General features: G+C 36.4%; 1 pseudogene; it reads right to left on the bottom strand.

The window, feature by feature from the left end:
- Window positions 1-1184: 1184 nt before the first annotated feature.
- LOC101978231 (E3 ubiquitin-protein ligase RNF168 pseudogene) lies at window positions 1185-5055 on the bottom strand (annotated as a pseudogene).
- Window positions 5056-21338: the final 16283 nt, after the last annotated feature.

Here is a 21338-nt window from a genome sequence, read left to right on the forward strand (position 1 = left end):
TTATGTAATTGTATTAAAATCACAATATCATTCACCTCTGGCATAAAAAGTCCTGGGAACAAACAGCTTTCTCTCAGAGGCATGCAATTTAACTCAATGGGATCAAGCCAGTGCTATACTATAGTAGCCTGTTTCTGTACATTGTAATATCATCCAAAGATATACCTGGTCCTTCAGTATATTTTTCATAACTACCTATAATATGGTGGGAACTGGTGAGTCTAGGTGGCTAATGGGGGCCCTGGGAACTTTTGTGGGTATGTTAAGTGAAGCTCAGTTAAGAGATCTAATACATACTATTGTATATATTATGCATTGTATAATTAGCCATTTGTTGCTGTGCAATGAAGCTTTTTCTAGAACCTTTTTTTTTGCTATTATAAACAGTGCTGCAGGAACTATCCTAAATATCTAAAACATTTGACTCCTAAATTATTTCCTTAGGCAAAGTGTAAAGAAGTGAACTATTTAGGTTAAATAATATGTATACAATAGTATGAAGGCTTTGAATATGTATTTTATTTTTATTTACTTATTTGCTTTTTCTGTGGTACTGGGATTGAATACAGGGGCACTGAACCACTAAACCACATCAGCCCTTTTTATTTTTTATTTTGAGACAGGGTCTCACTAAATTACTTAGGGCCTCTCTAAGTTGCTAAGGCTGGCTTATAACTTGTGATTCTCTTCCCTCAGCCTCCCTAATGGCTGGGAATACAAGCAAGTACCACTACGTATGGCTCTATATGTATTTTACATAAGCCTCTATAACAGTTACACAAACTCACCCATCAGCAATTTTTCTGAACTTTGCTATTTTGTCTTTCCTTGTAAAAACACCTTTGCTGTTTTTTGATTCATCTTTGCTGTTTTGAGAGGTGAAAAATGATATTTGTTAATTTCCTTTCTTTGAATTCTCCTGAGATTGAAATGAAATTGCTTATTGTCTTTTTAATTAATTTGTTCAAGCCATTCTGGAGGTCAGAATCTTAACCCAAAATTGTTACCATCTACCAATACAGGAGTAAGAACTATGGGTTTTAATTTTTAATACACGACTTTAAGTAATGAGATGCAGCAAATTATAAAGGATATAACAATTGGTTCTGGATTATTAGTGTTTTTTCACTCTCAAGGAACACATAAGAAGTTTTTAATTTTTAATAATTCTTTTAATTTTCAGATTCACAACATTTGCATAACTATGAGAAAACATTTTCATGCCTTCCAACAAAATAAGAAAACATAGCAGTACCTTCTAATAATCAAAACAAAATTTCATTATTAACAAAAAGTCATACATACTAATTGGGAAATTAAAGTTTATCTTAGAATCAACTTAAGTCAGGAAGGCTTCTTTTGGACAAATGAAGAGTTAATGTACATATCCTAGTACATATCCTAGTTAAATAAAAAATACATAACACAATGGGCTATTCTAAGATTTATAACCCTTTTAATTTGAGGAGTTCCAACAATGTCTATTCTAAAACATATAGTAAAATAGCTCTTAGAAAAAAATTGATGAGCAGACTTTAGTTTTAGACAAACTTGCCTACTTTCTGATTATATCACATCACCACAACCAATACAATGCATTTTTTTTTCCTGAGAAAAAGCAAAACTAAAATTTAAATTAATATAGAATTCTTCACATATTCATCCAATCTATCAAATATAACTCATATAATAAAACCTACAGTACCTATAAAATTATGCACCAAAAAAATGTAGATCTGTCAATTTCATTTACCCAAGTCAAAGAAAAAACTTTAATAATATAAAAACACAAATGTAAGCTAGATCTACTTTGAGGACATTTTATCATATTTCTACATCAAAAGGATGTATGCTTGGACAACAGCAGAAATGCTGTTAAAGCTGTTTGCTATAAATTAAAATTAATTAAACAAAAGATCAAAAAGTCTCCAAGTTAAACTTCAAAAACAAAAACACTGCCTTCTGATTTAATTTTCAGGATAAGACAGGGCAAAATGCAAATATCTTGCTTTCTATTTCTGTCTATAAACAAAAGTCCAATATCAACATAAATGATACTATAAGGAAATAAACACATAGTTGTGTTTCAAGTTTCACAACATAAAAAATACTGTGATATAATGCTCTCACAGCAAATTTTCATTTTTCTATTGTGTTATTTTTTGTTTGTTCGTATTGGTGGTTGTGCTGGGGAAGAAACCCAGGGCACCTCATAAGAGCTAGGCAAGTGCTCCAGCACTATTACACTCACAAGCTCTTAAAAAAAAATTTTTTTAACAAGTAACAATTAGTGAATGAATTGGGAATAGAGAACAAAAGTAAAAGATATTTTATATCCATAAGAATCAAACTTAATCACAGCTGTTAGCAATACAATAGAATAGGGGTGTGTGTGTGTGTGTGTGTGTGTGTGTGTGTGTGTGTGTGTGTGTGTATGTGTGTGTGTTGCTGGGGCTTGAACCCAGGGCCAACCGAGCCATCTCTCCAGCCCCAGAGTGGCTTTTTTAAAAGACAGCAACATAGCTCTGGCATTTACTCTGTTGCTATGTTTTTGCCCTGGATTGAACCTAAGACCTCACAGATACTGGACAAGCACCTTGCCACTAAGTTACACCTAAAACAGCTATTAATAACAGAAATGATATGGATCCTTATTACTCCCTTTTACAGAAACATATTTGTACATTCTCTGTAATCACACGGTCCTTTAAAGACTGCGTTTGCTTACAGAACAGATGACAATTTTATAAAGCTTTAAACCATAAATTTTTAAGGATTCTGACAGAACAGACAGCTTCATAATACAGCTTCAGTACATCAGAAAATACTCCCTTTACCCATGTATTACTTTGTATATTTCTCACACTTTTGAAAAACATTTTTCTGTAAGAAATGAGCACTTTTAGATAGATTATAATTACCTCTAGTAGAATTTGTCATTGTTGTATCTTTTTTTGATCCACTTCACCTGGATCTTAAAAGAAGGGTGCTCATTTTAATCTGTTGAATACCTTATGTCAGTTTATCTTCTGGACTTTTTTTTGGACTTCCCTTCTCTTACCAAGTTGGATGCAGATGAGGATGCAGATCGGAAAGGATACCCATCTGGGGATCCTTTTTGCCGATTTGGATACATTGCTTGTTTATCCACAGACTTCTGAAGTCGTATCGCCAACAACCTATCCTCTTTTTCTTGTTTATGTCTCTCAAAAAGTTGGTGCTCCAAAGTCATCAATTTTTGGGTGAAGCTTACTTCTGATTCCTCTTGATCCGAGGGAGATTTCTGGAACAGTTCTCTTTTTGCAGAACGGCGTGGATTGTTGACTGCTTCAGATGAAGATTCCTCACTTTTTCTTTTGGCAATATTTTTGCTGATCAGTAGGTGATCAAAGGTGTTGTTTCCAGTTTTCGGTGTAGTGCTCATACTCTGAGCTTTGCCATAAGGCTTGACTGCAGCTTGTATAGAGTGATGAGCTCCAGGTTTAAGTCTTTCAAGCACGACAAACAACTCTTTATGACAGCAGCTTGGGCTGGTTTGGGCTTTACCTTCAAGGTGCTTTTCCATACCAGAGACATACAACTGTGGCACAGGTGTCTCCATGGAAGACTTTGCACCTTGCTTTTTAATTTCAAGGCCTATTCGTGAAGAAACTGTTGGCATGTTTTCTTCAATTTCTTGCTGCATTGGGCTTTTACCATCACTGTCCATGTTCTTGGATACGTAGTTTTTTCGGACTTCTCCTACAACCTCAGACTGTGATGCTGGCTCAAATTGATGCAGAGGTGACAAATACCTGTCTTCAATATGTCTTTGTTTGTTCTTTCTTTTCTTTTGTGACTTTGTTGCAACTGGTTCAGATTCTGCAGAATTCAGAGGAGAAGCCAAGATACTTCCGTCAGAGGAACTGTTGGCGCTTAGGTTTCTTGCCTGTTCCTGCTCTTTCAAGTCCAGGTTACTTCGCCTCCGTCTTGTCTTTTTCTCTAGCTCCTCCTCCTCTGCCAACAATTTCTGTATGTATTCTTCACTAGCTTTGCATTCCTCTTCTTCCCGGGCCCGGCGCTCTGCCTCCATCTTGCTCATTTCCTCTTCATATTCTTTTCTCAGTTCCCCGGGAGTACTTAACACGCGAACTGGTTGGTAGTCTTCAACTTCTTTCTCTGATTCTTGCCCAGAAATTCTCAGCTGGCATTCCTTTGGGTAGTGTTTTTGAATCATCTCCCACAGTTCCATATTGACAAGAGAATTTCTTCGAGTATGGTACCGAGTCCATGAAGATACCCGGAGGCGACAGAAAGGACAGCATAAATTCGCGTTTTCCAGGGTCAACAGGAAGCACGGCTTACACAGCGTGTGGTTACAAGGCAGAGTCACAGGTTCTATTAGAATTTCCAGACATATCTGGCACTGGTATTCGGACAATGAAGGAATGGCGTGTTTGGATAGCGCCATTTCAATCTGTTGACAAGGTCTACTTATCAGTAGCCGAAGACGAAGAAGCTCTCGTCAAATAATTGCTTCAACACGAGGCCGCGGCTCAGAAAAAATGCTGTTTCCGCTGAGAAGCCGGAACTTCCGTTTGACACCTATTGTGGGGTGTGCTGGAGTTTTTTTGTGCCCTATCCCACCGAGCCCCGCCCCAGTCTGTCAATCCTCAGCATGCTGGCTTCCTTTCTATCAGCCACATTTGAGAACTTACAAACCAGTGAGTGTACCGCTTAGTGTCTAGCATGGTTCCACCTGTTGAGGGTTGGAAATTGATCTTTATTGATGTGTGGAAATCACAATTTCTCTTTAGGCATTTATTACCAAATAATAATAATTCCTAGTTTGGGCTGACATATTTCTTCAATGTATGGTCTTTGAGGATAGTAGGTTGCTACTGTTGTTTACTTTGCAGCATTGAGGATTCGACACAGGGGTACCATTGGGCTACATCCCCAGCCCTGGAGCCCTTTTTTTTAGATAGGGTTTTACCAAGTTGCCAAAGCTGGGCTTGAATTATAGATGCGTGCCACCACAGCTGGTATGTTGTTTATGTATCTAAAGATATTTGCATGCTGTGGCACTCACGTTTTTCCAGCATCTTAGAGGCGGTGACAGGAGAATTGCAAGTTCAAGGTCTTTCAGCAACTTGTTGACAACCTGTCTCAAAATAAAAAGTTAAAAAGGGAGGTTGGGGGCTGGGGATGTGGCTCAAGCGGTAGCGCGCTCACCTGGCATGCGTGCGGCCCAGGTTCGATCCTCAGCACCACATACAAACAAAGATGTTGTGTCCGCTGAAACTAAAAATATATATATATTAAAATTCTTTCTCTCAAAAAAAAGCGGGGGGAGGTTGGGGATCTAGCTCAGTGGCAGAGCACTTGCCTAGCATGCACAAGGCCCTGAAAAAAATTAAAAAGGGCTGGGGATATCACTCAGTGGCAAAATGTCCCTGGGGTCAATTCCCAGTACCCCCCACAACAAATAAATGATTATAAAAAATACTGAGGATGTAGATAGTGGTGTTTTTGCCCCAGGATTCAATGCCTAGTACTGCAAGCCAGTAAACTCAAAAGTCATATTTGATTTTGTGGGATGGCTGGGTTTACCTAGGAGATTATTCTGCTTTACGTGGTAGTCCTTGGTAGTCAACTGTGTTCAGCTGGGAGCTCATCTGGGACTGGACCATCTGGCTCCTCAGCTGGGGTGTATTGAATGGGTGATGCTCTCTAGCAGACTGGTTGGATATCTTCAATGGCAGCTGGAGAGGACTAGAAGCGGCTAAAGATTTTCAGGTCTTAACCACATCATTGCTCTGCTTTTCATGGAGGGAATGATCAATGGTATCGCTGAAATTGACAAAGGTAGGTAGGGGGAAATGGCATTGATTGGATGACTGAGAAATTGCTGGTGGAAAAAACTTTGAAAAAGTGGTAGTATCTTGGGTTACACAGTGAAGGGCCAAGTCATTTCAAGCTTTGTTGGTCTTTCTTCAGTGAATTCCTCACTGGTGTTAGACAGATATTCTTTTAAAAAAGCTTTACTATCAGGTAACATTAGGAAATACTGCATGACTTTAATACTTCATGAGTATTTTATAATGCATATCAGTTTACAAAAGATTGAAAATAGGGCCATAAGAAAATCTGCTTCAGCTGACCTGTGGCACATATCTTTAATCCCAGTTACTCATAAGGCTGAGGCAGGAGGATGACAAATTCCAGCCCAGCCTGGGCAATTTTAGTGAGACTAGCTCAAAGTAAATCAAGTCTGGAATAGTGGTGCACTCCTATAATCCCAGCAAGTTGGGGGGCTAAAAGCAGGAGGATCTCAAGTTTGAGGCCAACCTCAGCATCTTAAAAGATCCTCAGCAACTTAGCAAAACCTACTCTCAAAATAATAAAAAGGACTAGGATGGAGGCTGGGGATATAGCTCAGCTGGTAGAGTGCTTACCTTCCATGTACAAGGCTCTGGGTTCAATCCTCAGCAACACACACACACACCAAAAAAAAAAAAAAAAAAAAAAAGGACTGGGATGTAGCTCAGTGGCAAAGCACCTGTGGTTCAATCCCCAGTACCAAAAAAACAAAACACACACACACAACTAAACAAAACTGTCTGGAGCTGCTCTGGAAATACATGCCCTTAAGCAAGAGAACAATTATTGCACCCTGCAAATTTATCTCTGCTTGGATAATGAGGCATGGCTCCAGGAGTAGGCATTACTTGATGCAGTTGAATTACACTCACCTGTCCCTTTATAATCCTCCCCCTTTGCCCTTTTTGGGATAGAATGTACCATGGAACCTGCCCTTGTGTGTCCCCTATATAAGAATAAAGAATTCCAGTGGCTTTCCCTCTTTTTATATGGGCCCCTAAGGTCGGAAAGCGGTCCCAGATTTTGAAAAGGCACTTCTCTGTGTTGGTGTTTTTTTCGCCATTTTCTTAAATTAATGGAATAGTCAGATTTGTGAACCTAGCATAGGTCGCCAGCTAGGAAAGATGGTGATAAATGGAGTCGCCGCTGGGATGTTTTAAGGTAGCTGATAAAATGTATATGGCTAAAGTGTAGCCCTCTCTCATAAGCATGCTTTTTATGACTTATTGTGAAACTAATGTGGGGTTTTTTGTGTTTTGAAATATTTTAGATAAGAATTTTTGAATTTATGTGCTGTAAATTAATGTTTAGAGAATGAAGAGAGGAGAGATTGTTTTATTTGTGGGATGTAAAATTCCAGAACTTTTCTGCTTCTAAAAAAGTAAAGTATTTTTCAAATTTTTATTTGATTCTTACTTTCTAGAATTATTCAGCCAACTTGAATTGGGCAAATAAATCTGCTGAGCCTCTCACTACATCCCTACCAAAATTTAAAATCGAGTGAGCTATAACTCATCTGCTGTCACACAGATGCAGGGCTCCAACCTGCCACTGGCAATACTTTTAACCTTTAGATAACCTGGCCTGGGTACCAAACGCCTGCCCGCTCGCACCTGCATCTGCCACTGGAACCCGCTGTTGAGTTGGGGAAATTTTGGGGTGCCCACATGCTGCGAAGGGAGAGTGCAAAAGACGGAAGCGCAACTGCTCTGCAAGCGGGCTAACCTCTGAGGACAGGTCACATAGATAAGGCAGGGTCCCATCCATGGGGTCCTACTCAGGTTGGGCAATACAGTGACTCCAGGGGAGGTTAAAACTCTTGGGGACGCTAACCCGCCCATGGCGCCCGCCCAAAAGGACTGAAGCGCAGCTGCGGCTTCCTGAGTCCGCATGGTCCCGGAAGTAGCAGAGTCGGGGGAGCAACGGGGTACTGTGGTGACCTGCGGGCACAGAGTGTCTCTGGAGGCTTATTTTCAGGGCCTGCCATTCAGGCCCTTTTTCATGGGCACAGGCCCCATCCCAGCGGGAAGGACCCAGCGCACAGTGGCAACCTGGCTTCCCCATCCCAACTTACGCCAGCTGGCCCCTCAGCCAGGGGATCACAGGGCCATTACTCAAACCTCTGTGACGCCAGGGGAATGGCGAAACGCCCATGTGATGCAGTCGCAGAGGGACTGGAGGCAGGGGAAGGCAGTCAAATTGAACTGAGTCAAACCCACTGGGGAAGCTCCCGGGGCTGGCGGGACCCTGCCTTGGGCAACAAGCCCTGCCCCTGCGGGGCAAACTCAGATGTAAAGTACATTGCAATGGATCCAAATATTTTAAGAACCATGTGGTTTCATAAGCTTTACATAATTATAAGCTATATCTTTATTCTTAATGCATATTTTTCCAGGTAGTTGGATAATCTATAGTCCTTAATTTATAGAATAATTAACACATGTGTCTATTTGTTTAATTAATATGTATCTATTTGCTTCTGACTGCCTTCCCGCAACAGGAAGCATGTAATTTATACCTTTATACATGCATTTATCTGGTGCTCTGCTTTTTATAGTTAAAAATATTTAAGATAGGGGCTGGGATTGTGGCTCAGAAGTAGAGCGCTCAACTAACACGTGCAAGGCCCTGGGTTCAATTTTCAGCACCACATAAAAAAATAAAATAAAGATATGTGTCAACCTATAGGTAAAAAATTAAAAAAATATAAAAATATTTAAGATAAATGTATTTTACTATAAAAATTTTCTTTCAAGAGATAATACAACCATCAAGTAATCTCTAATTCTCAAATTATTGTACAAACTTTTATAAGATGATAAACAGATATGATTCTGTCAACAAATGTCTAAAGGCTTTAACTACATTTTCATTGAGATATTTCTTTTTATCAAGGTGCAATAATTTGTTTAGATTCTCAGATTTAAAGAAATTGTTCCAAAGTATAATCAAAAGAAATAATTCTAAAAAAGGAAAAGAAGATACTTCTTCAGAGAGGAAATATACATTGGAGGTCCTAAGGAGAAGAAAGAAATCATCTTTGGGTAAAAGAAAAGGTCTTTATATTCTAAATTATAATGATGAAAGGATTTTTATAAATAGGGAAATCTTTATATACTTATCTAGACAGATGACATAAAAAGTTCAAACAATTGAAAAATAGATTTATGTATAACTGGACTGACTATAAATATTTGGACTGATCAGTTCTAGGATATGTCAGGCTATTTCCCTGATTTTATTATGCTGATGTAAGCTTTCTGTCCACGTTCTGACATGACAGAGCTTATTAAAATATTAAGCTTATACCTAATAATTCTTGATGTTTGAACAAGGACCAATTTTTAATGAATCAAATTCGTACATCATTTATCAAAACATAAAAATTTTAAAACGCTTACTTAAATTCCAATTTTGACACTTCTCCTTGGAGACTAAATTTGATTGATTCAAAGACATCAGTAATGATTACTGCTGCTTCTTGCATATTTCTTCCGTTTGTTGAATATTTGGGATTTGGGAGAACATTTTATTACAACTCAAGCTCTCCAAATTAAAGTCATACATTAGTTTTGAGCAATAAAAGTTACAAACTTTGTGGGTAATTCATTTGCATTATATAAATTCTCTGACTGGAACTATAATCCATGAAATATTTTAAGACTTGTATATACTCCCTACACTTGGGAAGAAACCTAAATCATATTTTCTAAAAGGCAATTACAGACACCTATTTAAAGGATAATATTCTAAGATAGAGAGATATTTTGAGACCTTCTTTCAGGAAGAGGTTGAGGGTTCTTTTTAAATTGTCCATTTGCATGTAACACCAAAATGGATCAGCTAGTGTATATAGTGGAAAATTACAATGATCAATAAAAAGTATCTCATGTTCATATCTAGCTCCAATTACTATTAACAGAGAAGACCTTAAAATTATCTACTAGAAAGAAAGATCAAAGGAGACCTCTCAAACTTAATATAGACCAGAACAAATTCAGGGAGATTTTCGAGAGACCCAAATTCATGTATTGTAATATTTCAAAATTATGCCAGATGTCTAACCTTATCTAGAGAGATATTATGCTGTTACTCAGGTAAACTTTAAAATAGAGGGCCATCTTAAAAACAGTTTTAAAGGAAATTTATATTAACCATGTCCCAATAACACAGAATAGAAACAAACCTAATTGTCTGGAGCACAGACAACTCCCCCAAATTGATTAATATCCAACAGATAAACAGAATGCCAAAAATAATTTTAGTAAGACTTTAGAAAAATCCTATTATTTTCATAGAGATACTTAAAGATACAATGCAGCACCTTAAACTTATAGGGGGCCACCCATTTTCAAAAGATGAATGTATCATCCAGTTAGCCTAGACATTCCAAGGGATTTACAGAAGTTAACATAGTCTTAGCCAAGTTTGGATATTACATCACAGTTTAAATGAAGATCAAATGGGAGATAGAAAAACATAGAGACAGAAAAAGAAGTAAGATGCTAGTCTTGGCCCCAGGAGAATACATTTCCTGGGTAAAAATTTTACTCCTCTTCTAAGTTAAAAACAGACTTTGAAAGCCTCTAAAAATTAAAACAGGGCAATACTTTGAGCCCCTGTCAATAGTTTGTCACTGAGGAAAATAACCCTAAAAATACTTACCCTAAAATATTAGACACACAGCCATAAATAAATCAGCTCAACAGCTCATAGCTTATTTCAATAAGAAATTTAACATGATAGATCTTTTCTCAGATTATGAGACTGACGCGCTACTTACTGTGCTAATGAGGCACCTAGATCTTTTCTCAACTTTAATAATATGAAGTAATGCCCTCCATACATTAGTATTTTTAAAATTGGTAAAGCCAAAAATTATATATAATTATTAGTTATTTTTACTACAGTAAATAAAGTTATTAAGGATGCTCATACAACTATTTCTTTATACACAAAGATTGTTTTGACAAAATATCCCTAAAATGTTATTGCTAGCTCAATATCATATAAAATTCTAAATTAGATCACTGTCTTAAACAATACTGTTGACTTGTTTTTACCTGTTAATATTTGAGATACTAACCTCATACTTAGGTCAACATTGGGTTTGATAACAATAATGACAGTTTTTCATAGATTGGTAAATAAAAGGCTATTATTTTTTAATTCATTTTTTATTGGTTAAAAAATAACTTCTCTAGGCTTATTTAACATGTGTACTTCCTATTTTGGATAGATGTCTATATTTTTCTCATGCCCCTAGTAAAGACCACCACTCTGTCTCTAGCCTCATTACAAATTAAGATAGTCATTTGAAGTTAATCTAGAGCTAATTTCAAAATATAAATTTTTATTATATTCTTCATTTTTAGTAATTCCATTAAAGTAAAAAATTAAGTCATACATTAGTAAAAATGAAGTTTCTATTTGCCATAGTCCTTTTAAATAACCTTTGTTAAGATTCAAGACCAATTAAAGATGTTAAATTTTTTCTTATTATTTAAATATTTGTACTATTGTCTATAACTTAAACTAATGATATTATGACTTATGCCAGCCTTTTATTCAATTTTAATAAGTATATTTAAAAGGGGGGAAATAGGACCTCATAGCACACACTAGATCTTACAAAATACTTAAAATTTTTTTTTCTTAAATTGTAATATTGAGAGTCTTACTGTTGCTGAATGTAAAAGGAGAGTTTAAACCTGTCATCATGAAAATTACTGAAAAAACTTGGCACAGGAAGTTAAATTTCCAGCTGCAGAATTTATAGCCATGTAAACAGTGAATACTTTAAATATTATTATAAGTTTCATGAGCTTATCAGATAAGTAAAAATTATGAAGAGACTCTTGCGACACCTCTCAGGTCCACCTTTAATGTGCCTTGCAGTGTGGACTGGAAAATCCACCCATGAAACTGGATTAATTGTACTGACTGTAATGGTTAGTTATACCTATATGTTGATCCTATGGTAAACAGGCTGTCTGGGAGTATCTTTTGAGATAAAGATAGCATATGAGAAACCTAAACCAGTCAATCATGCTGATTCTTAGAAATTAAGACTGTATATCTGGACAATTGTCAAAATAGAAAGATTGTTGAAATAGATTTTTCCTATAAATGCCAGTTATTTACAGAAAATATCCAGCAATGTATTATTGCTCTAATCATTCTCCAGTAGAAATTGGCACCTTTCCTAAGTGGAGAGATTTTGCAAATGTCTTGCCAGTATAACATAAGGTGTCTAGAAATAGTGGATATATTTTAGGCTGGTCTCCCAGAATTACATGAGGATGCCATAACTCCTAGAAACTTTAGTGCTCTGCAGGATGGCATCCAAAAGGATGTTTGATGTTTGACTTCTGCCTCCAGAATTTTTACATTACTGACAGACCTAAAAGACTCCTTATATGTGAGAATTGAGAGAAAGAATGATTAAATATCCTGTAACCTATAAAAATGCAATTTTCTTAACTTTATCTCTAGTTATAATAAAGGAAAAGACACTGATCCTTCATCAATGTTCCTTTGTCCTATTGCCGGCTAGCATGCTGAAATTAACATTCAGGATTTGAAACATGTGCATGCCATTAACCAGACCTATGCAAACTCTTGATCTCATGATCCTTGAAGTGACTACTTTAAATATTATTCATTGTTTCTACAATTACAGCCTTTATGGCTATGTCTTAAAACTTACAACATGTGATTTTTCTTAATAATTTGACTTAAATTACTTCCAAGATCCTTCATAGTCAGATAAGTGCTGATGGAAGGATTGAGACTAAGTTAAATGCTTTAGAAGCCACTATAATGAATAATGCAAATGAGCCCTCTGCTTTATGGTTTGAGGAAAGGCTTAAATGCCATGCAAATTAAATATGTCTGTTACTATGGCCAAACACAATGCTTCCCAATAAAATTGGGAACATATTAAGAATCTTCTGATGAGTTTTTAGCAGAGTAATAATAATAACCTGGATTTTTCAAAGTTAATTAAATGACTTTAATCCTAAAAATATGTTAAAACATTCTATATGATATGTTATTGGAATAATATGTTTTCTACTAATTCCTTTTGTGTCTCAGTAGTAGGTCATTACAACCTCGGACCAAGAATCCAGTGACAGGAAGAAATAATTCCCCAGTTGCTTTTTTTATATTAAGAAAGGGAGAATATGTCAGGAGCTGCTTTGGAAATACATTCCCTTAAGTCCTGAGCAAGAGATACTGAACAATTATTGTGCCCCACAATAACATGGGCTTTACTTCGGCTCAGATAATGAGGCATGGCTCCAGGAGTAGGCGTTACCTGGTGGAGTTGAGTTATACTCACCTGTCCCTTTGTAATCCTCCCCCTTTGCCCTTTTTGGAATAGAATGTTCTATGGAACCTCCCCTTTGTGTCCCCTATATAAGAATAAAGAATTCCAGTGGCTCTCTCTTTTTCCATGGACCCCTAAGGTTGGAGAGCTGACCCAGAATTTAAAAAGGGACTTCTGTGTGTTTGTGTGCATTCTTCACTGTTTTCTTAAGTTATTGGAATAGTCAGATTTGTGAACACAGCATAGGTCACCAGCTAGGACAGATGGTGATATAAAACAATAGCAGCAGCAGCAACAATAAAGACAAATTGATTTTAAAAAGAGCTAGGGATGTAGCTCAGTGGGAGACCATTTCTGGGTCCAATCCCATTACCACAAAAAGGTGGGGTAGGGGAGGGGGAGAAGGGAATGGAATTAGGAGGAGAGTGGGAGAGAGTGGAGACAGGGGAGAAAGGAGACCTTCATTTTAAAACATCACCTTATATGAAATCTGTTTGACCACAGACCTATATTTTAATACTTATGAACGAACTGATCACACTAGGGACTTTTATAACTTTTACAAAGCTGGGATCATACTCTATATTGTATTTTGTAGCATGAAAAGGCAATCTTGTATGTTTTCCAAAGAGTAAATTGGGGCTGGGGTTGTGGCTCAGTGGTAGAGCACTTGCCTAGCATGTGTGAGGCACTGGGTTTGAGTCTCAGCACCACATATAAATAAATAAATAAATAAATAAAATAAAGGTCCATCAACATCTAAAAAATGTTTAAAAAGGAATAAATTATACACTTTTTTTCTGAAGAAACAAATATTAGTATTTCTTATTTAAAATATTTTTTAGTTGTAGATGGACAATATCTTTTTTTTGAAAATATTTATTTATTTTTTTAGTTTTCGGCGGACACAACATCTTTCTTTGTATGTGGTGCTGAGGGTTGAACCCGGGTGGCACGCATGCCAGGCGAGTGCGCTACTGCTTGAGTCACGTCCCCAGCCCCCAATATCTTTATTTTTATTATTTATTTTTATGTGGTGCTGAGGATTGAACCCAGGGCCACACACATGCAAGGAAAGTGCTCTACCACTGAGCTACAACCCCAGCCCATATTAGTGTGTTTTAATAAATAGATTATCTTATTTTATGGTACGTATAAATATAGTACATATTTATGGGTATAATGTGGCATTTTAGTGTATACACACACACACACACACACACACTTACACACACACACACTATGTAATGATCAGATGAAGGCAATTGCCAAATGTACCACTATAAAATTTTATCTTTTTCTGCTACTAATTCTCTCTAACTTGTTTCTCCCCTTCTCTCCTTCCCTTTTCCTTTCTTCTTCCTCCTCTTCTTTCTGTAGTGCTGGGATGGAACCCAGACCTTCATGCATGGTAGCCAAATACTTCTCCACCAAACTTCACTGCCAACCCTCTACTAGTTATTTTGAAATATGTGATTAAAATTGTTGTCATCAACAGTTGTCCTGCTGTACTATAGAACATTAAAATTTATTATTCCTACCCAATTGCACTCTTGTATACATTAACCATCCTTTATCTTCCCTCCCTCACAACCTTCTTTGACTCTGGTAACCCCTATTCTATTGTCTTTTTAATGATAACAACGTTTTTATTTTTGGGGTGCTGGGGATCAAATCCAGGGGCATTTAACTATTGAGCTACATTCCAAGCCAATATCAACTATTTAATTTCCACATGTAAGAACTGTGGTATTTGTCTATAACTAACTTATTTTGCTTAACACAATGCCCTCCATTTGCATACATATTCAAATGACAGAATTTCATTCTTTTTATGGCTAAATAACATTGCTATTATAAATAATGTTATAGTAAACGTGCATGTGCAGATGTCTCTTTGATGTACTTATTGCATTCCTTTGGACATATACCTAATAGTGGAATTGCTGGATCGTATGGACATTCTATTTCTATTTTTTTTTTGATGACCCTCCATACTCTTTCCCAGAATGACTGTACTAATTTAAATTCTCACTAGTGTTATGTTTCTTTTTAAGATATTTTTTGTTAACTGATCTTTATTTTATTTTATTTACTTATTTATATGCAATGCTGAGAATTGACCCTAGCACCTCACACATACTAGGCAAGTGCTCTATCACTGTGAGCTACAACCCCAGCCCCAGTGTTCTACTTCTTAAAACCAAATTTAGGATGCCTCTTTAGATCTGACTGACCTTTCTAGTTTTTAAGGGTTAGCAGTGGTTGCTTTTAAATAGGAGTATAACTGCTTGCTGTCATTGCTGATGTCTTATAAAATGTTAACTTATAACAATGCATTTAACTTTATAACATTCTGAATAATTATATTTTAGCATTATAACACAATTCACAGATGAGAAGAATGGAACTATATTAGGAGGATGGTAAAGGTTAGTTTAAAATTTATTTGCCTCCATTTTGATAAAGAGAATACAAGTTTGTGTTACTGATTTGTTTCTTTGAAAGGTCTTCAGACTAAAATTTAATAATACTTTGTGTTTTAGCATGAAAACATCTGGAAGAAATTCAAGTTTTTTTTAATATTTATTTTTTAGGTGTACACAATACCTTTATTTATTTATTTATTTTTATGTGGCGCTGAGGATTGAACCCAGGGCCTCACACGTGCTAGGCAAGTGCTCTACTGCTGAGCTACAACCCCAGCCCCAGAATTCAAGTTTTTAAATTTAGTTTATAGAACATTGTGGCAACTCGTATGTTAATGAAGTATGGCATGAACTTGGCAAAAAAAGTTATAAGATATAATCACCATAAAATAACAATGTTCATATATGGCTAACACATATTTGATTCTTACTATGTGTCAGGAAATGTATTAATGACATTAGAGTGTATTCTCTTGTTTAATCCTTATAGTAACTCTTTGAGGTCAATATCATTACCCATATTTTGCCAATAAGGAAACTGAGGCCAAGAAAGGGAAAGTAACTTCCCAAATCCCACCCTATAACTTTATCTAAGTGGGATAGGCCCAGAATAGGTGTAGAATCTTGGTCCTTTGCCACATTTCTTATATATTTTTCAGCTTTTATGATAAAGGGTTATTTAATACCATCTATATCTCTATCATAATGCAGTTGGGTCTCAACCATATGAGAGAAAGATGGCTGACATATTTTTGACTTTTGTTTTAATCTTTAAAAAAATATTTTTTGTTGTAGATGGACACAGTACCTTTATTTTATTTTTATGTGGTGCTGAGGATCGAACCCAGTGGCTCACACATGCTAGGTGAGCACTCTACCACTGAGCCACAAACTTAGCCCCTGTTTTAATCTTCTTTTAGAATGAAACTTTTGCTACAGCTGTGATAGACTCTAGAGATTGTCTAAGTTAACTTGTGAATATTTTCTTTCCTCTTCCTTGGCATTAATGAATTTACTGTAAAATAGGTGACAAGAAAGAAATTACAAGTAGGGATTTGCTAAGTTCAAAAATGGGTTTAAGGGTCTTTGACTAGTCACATTGCTTCTAGATGAAACTATTATGTTGAAATTATTTGATCTAAGGGGATCAATATGAGGTACGTTTGGGGGTCCTTTGGTCCAGTATGTTGTTTTCTGGGCAGGTAGTGTGATATTTGAGTAGTAGTTCTGGCTTAAATGTCTAAATCTGTGAGGTCTTACCTGTCTCTGAAACTAACTAGTTTGGGGAGTGGGGTGGAGGACTAATCTCTTCAGGTCTTATTTCATCTCTATAAAGGAGGGCACCTTTATTATTTCAGGGTTCTCTGATTTTATGCCTATGTACTTTTTTCACTTGATTCAGTTTGGTTGGTGAAATATTTTTTATGAATATATTACATATCATCTAAAAAATCCCATTTAAAATTGGATGCTAAAAAGTTAGAGCCTTAGAACAAAACAAGTCCTACTGAAAACCACTTAGTATACTAGAGGCATTGAGGAATTAATACACTGAGAGAAAGGATTATAGTAACCAAAGAAAGGATGGGTATATTTTGTTTCTTTTTTATGTTACAGAAATTGTGTACCTTTTTTTATATTAGTGGGTTTTGAACCTAGGAACATCTTACCATTAAGCTACTTCCCCAGCCCTTTTTATTTTATTTTTTATTTGGAGACAGGGTCTCTAAATTTCTTAGGGCCTCACTGAATTGTTGAGGTTGACGTTGAATTTATAGTCCTCTTGCCTAAGTTTCCTGAGTTGTTGTGATCACAGGCACTTGCCACTGTGCCCAACAAAATTGTAAACTGTTGACAGAGGGAATAGTATGGCTAAAAGCATAATGGAAATAGAATAAAAATTACTCATGCCAAGATATTGACTTGCCAGGCATTGCTGATCCTGATTTTACATGTTTAATATAAATGTAATATAATGTAAATTGAAGGCTCTCCCTCTATATATTTTCAAGTGATGGGTTTGAAATTAACAGATCAAAATTTAGTGGGCTGTGAACATTAAAAATATATAGTGCTTTATGATAGTTAAGAGTTGTGTATGTGCATGATACAAGATGTAAAGTGTACTTTTAACAGTGTCATGGTCAAGAAGTTTGACTTTCTGTAAAGTATGGAAGGAATATAGCAAAAACAAATGAACAAAACCGTAATGGAAATATGATGAAAAATTTACCCTTCAAGGTAGGATGGAATGAGTATATTGATTCCTACTTAATTTTGTAGTTTTAAACTGTCCTGAATTTCTAAGTTCTTTCTTTCCTCTTCTCTTCCCTTTTCTTCTTTCCCTCCTACCCTTTCTTCTTCCCTTTCATTAGAGTTATAAAGAAAAGCATTTGAGAATTGTTTTAGTTTAGGCTGAAGAAGCTGCAGGACTTTGCAAATTATTGATTTCCTTGTACTGGGTGCCATCTTGTGGCCTTGTGGTTACAGTGCAATGTAATTCCTTTAATAGAAAACTTGCAAATTCCATTTCTAATGTCCTCACTGAATGGTACAAATGGCCAGAGCTTGAAGTTGATGAAATCAAGACCACAGAGTATATTCTTTTTTAAAAATATTTTTAGTTGTAGATTGATACAATACCTTTATTTTATTTATTTATTTTTATGTGGTGCTGAGGATTGAACCCAGTGCTTCATATGTGCAAGGCAAGTGCTCTGTCACTGAGTTACAACCCCAGCCCTACAAAGTTGATTCTTAACTTCTGTCTAGCCTTGGTCACACACTGGACCCCTAAGCCTAGACAATCAACTTCAAATATGTGACATTTTGTAGTGGATAATTGCAGAAGAGGAAGACGAGCCGGTTCTCTCTTTTTCCTTCCTTCTCCCTCTCTCAATACTGGAGATTGAGCCCAGTGGTGCTCTACCACTGAGCTACATCCCTATACCTTTTTTATAGTTGCATAATTATTATATATAATAGTGGATTTCATCATGACATATTTGTATATGCACATGACATAATTTGACCAGTTTCAATCCCCAGTACCCCTTGTTCTCCTTCCCCCAGATCCCCTTCCTCTACCCCATTGGTATCCCTTCTTATTTTCATGATCTCCCTTTTTTTTCCTTCTCTAGCTTCCGCACATGAAAGAAAACTTACAATCCTTGGCTTTCTGAGTCTGGATTACTTTGGTTAGCATGATGTTCTCAAGTTCCATACATTTTTCGGCAAATGACAAGTTTCATTCTTTATGGATGAATAAAATTCTGTTGTGTGTGTATTTTCTTTATTCATTCATCTGTTGAAGGATACCTAGATTGATTCCATACCTTGGCTGATGTGAATTGTGCTGCAATAGATATTGAGTGCATGTATTTCTGTAGTATGCAGATCTTAATTCTTAATTCTACCAAAAAAGCAGTTTAACCCATTCCTTGTCTTTTAAGGAACCGCCATACTGATTTCCACAGTGGTTGTATTAATTTACATTTCCACCAACAGTGTATGAAAGTTTTTCCCCCTGCATCCTTATATTTTTTAATTAATTTATTTGTTCTTATTTGTTATACATAACAAGCAGAATGCATTTCAATTCATAGTACATATATGGAGCACAATTTTTCATTTCTCTGGTTGTACACAAAGTAGACTCACACCATTTGTGTCTTCATACAAGTATCTAGGGTAAAGATGTCCATCTCTTTCCACCATCTTTCCTACCCCCATGGCCCCTCCATTCCCCTTTCTCCTCTTTGCCCTATCTAAAGTTCCTCCATTCCTCCCATGCTCCCCCCCGCTTATGGATCAGCATCCACTTATCAGAGAAAATATTCGGCTTTTGTTTTTTATGATTGGCTTACTTCACTTAGCATGATATTCTCTAACTCCATCCATTTACCTGCACATGCTGTGATTTTGTTCTCTTTTAATGCTGTGTAATATTCTATTGTGTATATATAACAGAGTTTCTTTATCCATTCATCTATTGAAGGCCATCTAGGTTGCTTCCACAATTTAGCTATTGTGAATTGTGCTGCATTGATGTGGCTGCATCACTGTAGTATGCTTATTTTAAGTCCTTTGGGTATAAACTGAGGAGTGGGATAGCTGGGTCAAATGGTGGTTCCATTCCAGATTTTCTAAGGAATCTCCACACTGCTTTCCAGATTTTTGACTTTCTAACAAGAATGAGATGAAGTCTTGGTGTAATTTTGATTTTCATTTCCCTAATGGCTAGGATGTTGAACTTCTTTTAGTTTACTTTTCTTTCTTTCTTTCTTTTTTTTTTTTTGAGACAGGTCTCACTAAGTGATCTCAAACTGGCTATCTACGTGCCTCTGCCTCTCATGTAGCTGGGATTATAGGTGTGTGTCACTGTGCCAGGTTGGTGCTTTGTCTCTTGAGGCTATGTCACAAGCACTGTAGTCCCTCCTTATCTGAGGGGGATATATTCTAAGACCTCCAGTGGATGCCTGAAACTGCCAGTGGTACTGAAAACTACATATACTGTTTTTTTATATGTACACACCTATGATAAAGTTTATCATTTAGGCACAGTAAGATATTAACAACAAGGGCTGGGGTTGTGTCTCAGTGGTAGAGTGCTTGCCTAGTGTGCATGAGGCACTGTGTTCAATCCTCAGCATCACATAAAAATAAATAAAATAAAGGGATTGTGTACATCTACAACTAAAATATTTTAAAAAGATATTAACAATAGTAATGTACAGCAATTATAACAATATAGTGTAATAAAAGCTATGTAAATATAGTCTCTCTCAAAATATCTTATAATGTACTCACCCTTCTTTGTCCTGTGGTGATGTGACACGTTACAATGCCTATGTGATGAGATGAAGGAAGTAAATGAGGTAGGCATTGTGATGTAGTGTTAGGCTACTTCATAAGGGTTATTTAAATATAAGCACTGACATACTGATACCTCAATAGTCAATCTGATAACTCATATTGGCTACTAAGTTATACAGTATGGATGTTGGGCAAAGGGATGATTTACATCCTGAGTGGGATGGAGTGGGAAGCTCAAGATTTCATATCACTACTCAAAATGGTGCTAAACTTTAAACTTAAGAATTGTTTATTTTGGAATTTTTCTTTTTAATGGTTTTGGACTGGTTGACTGAGAGTAACTGAAACTTGGGTAACTGAAACCTTGGAAAGCAAAAATATGGCCTTCAGAGAAATAGGGCACCTGACACCTTCCCTCATCCCTGTACTCACTCATGCTTATCTTGAAGTCTCCACAGGTGTTGGTGTATTTAGTACTTATTGCACTGTATTACAATTCCTTTTTTTGTTTGTTTTTGGGTACTGATGATTGAATCTAGGTGCACTTGACCATTGAGCCACATCCCCAGCCGTTTTTAATTTTGTTTTTAAATTTTGAGACAGGGTCTCCCTAAGTTGCTAAGGGCCTCCATAAGTTGCTGAGGCTGGCTTTGAACTCAAGATCCTCCTGCCCCAGCATCCTGAGTTGTTGGGATTACAGGCATGTACCACCACATCTGGCTTCAATTATTTTTTTTATGTGCTGCTTTCATTTAGGAGCCTGTGGGATTCTTGAGGAAGGGTTTGTATCATTTTTAAAATCTCTATTGCCTAGCAAAGTACCTTGTATATGTTCGGGTAATAGTTTTGGTATGAACAGTTGCATGATTCAGATGAATTTTGGTGTCTGAATTGTCACT

The sequence above is a fragment of the Ictidomys tridecemlineatus genome, chromosome X (assembly GCF_052094955.1).
Source record: "Ictidomys tridecemlineatus isolate mIctTri1 chromosome X, mIctTri1.hap1, whole genome shotgun sequence".
NCBI classification, from domain to species: Eukaryota; Metazoa; Chordata; class Mammalia; order Rodentia; family Sciuridae; genus Ictidomys; species Ictidomys tridecemlineatus.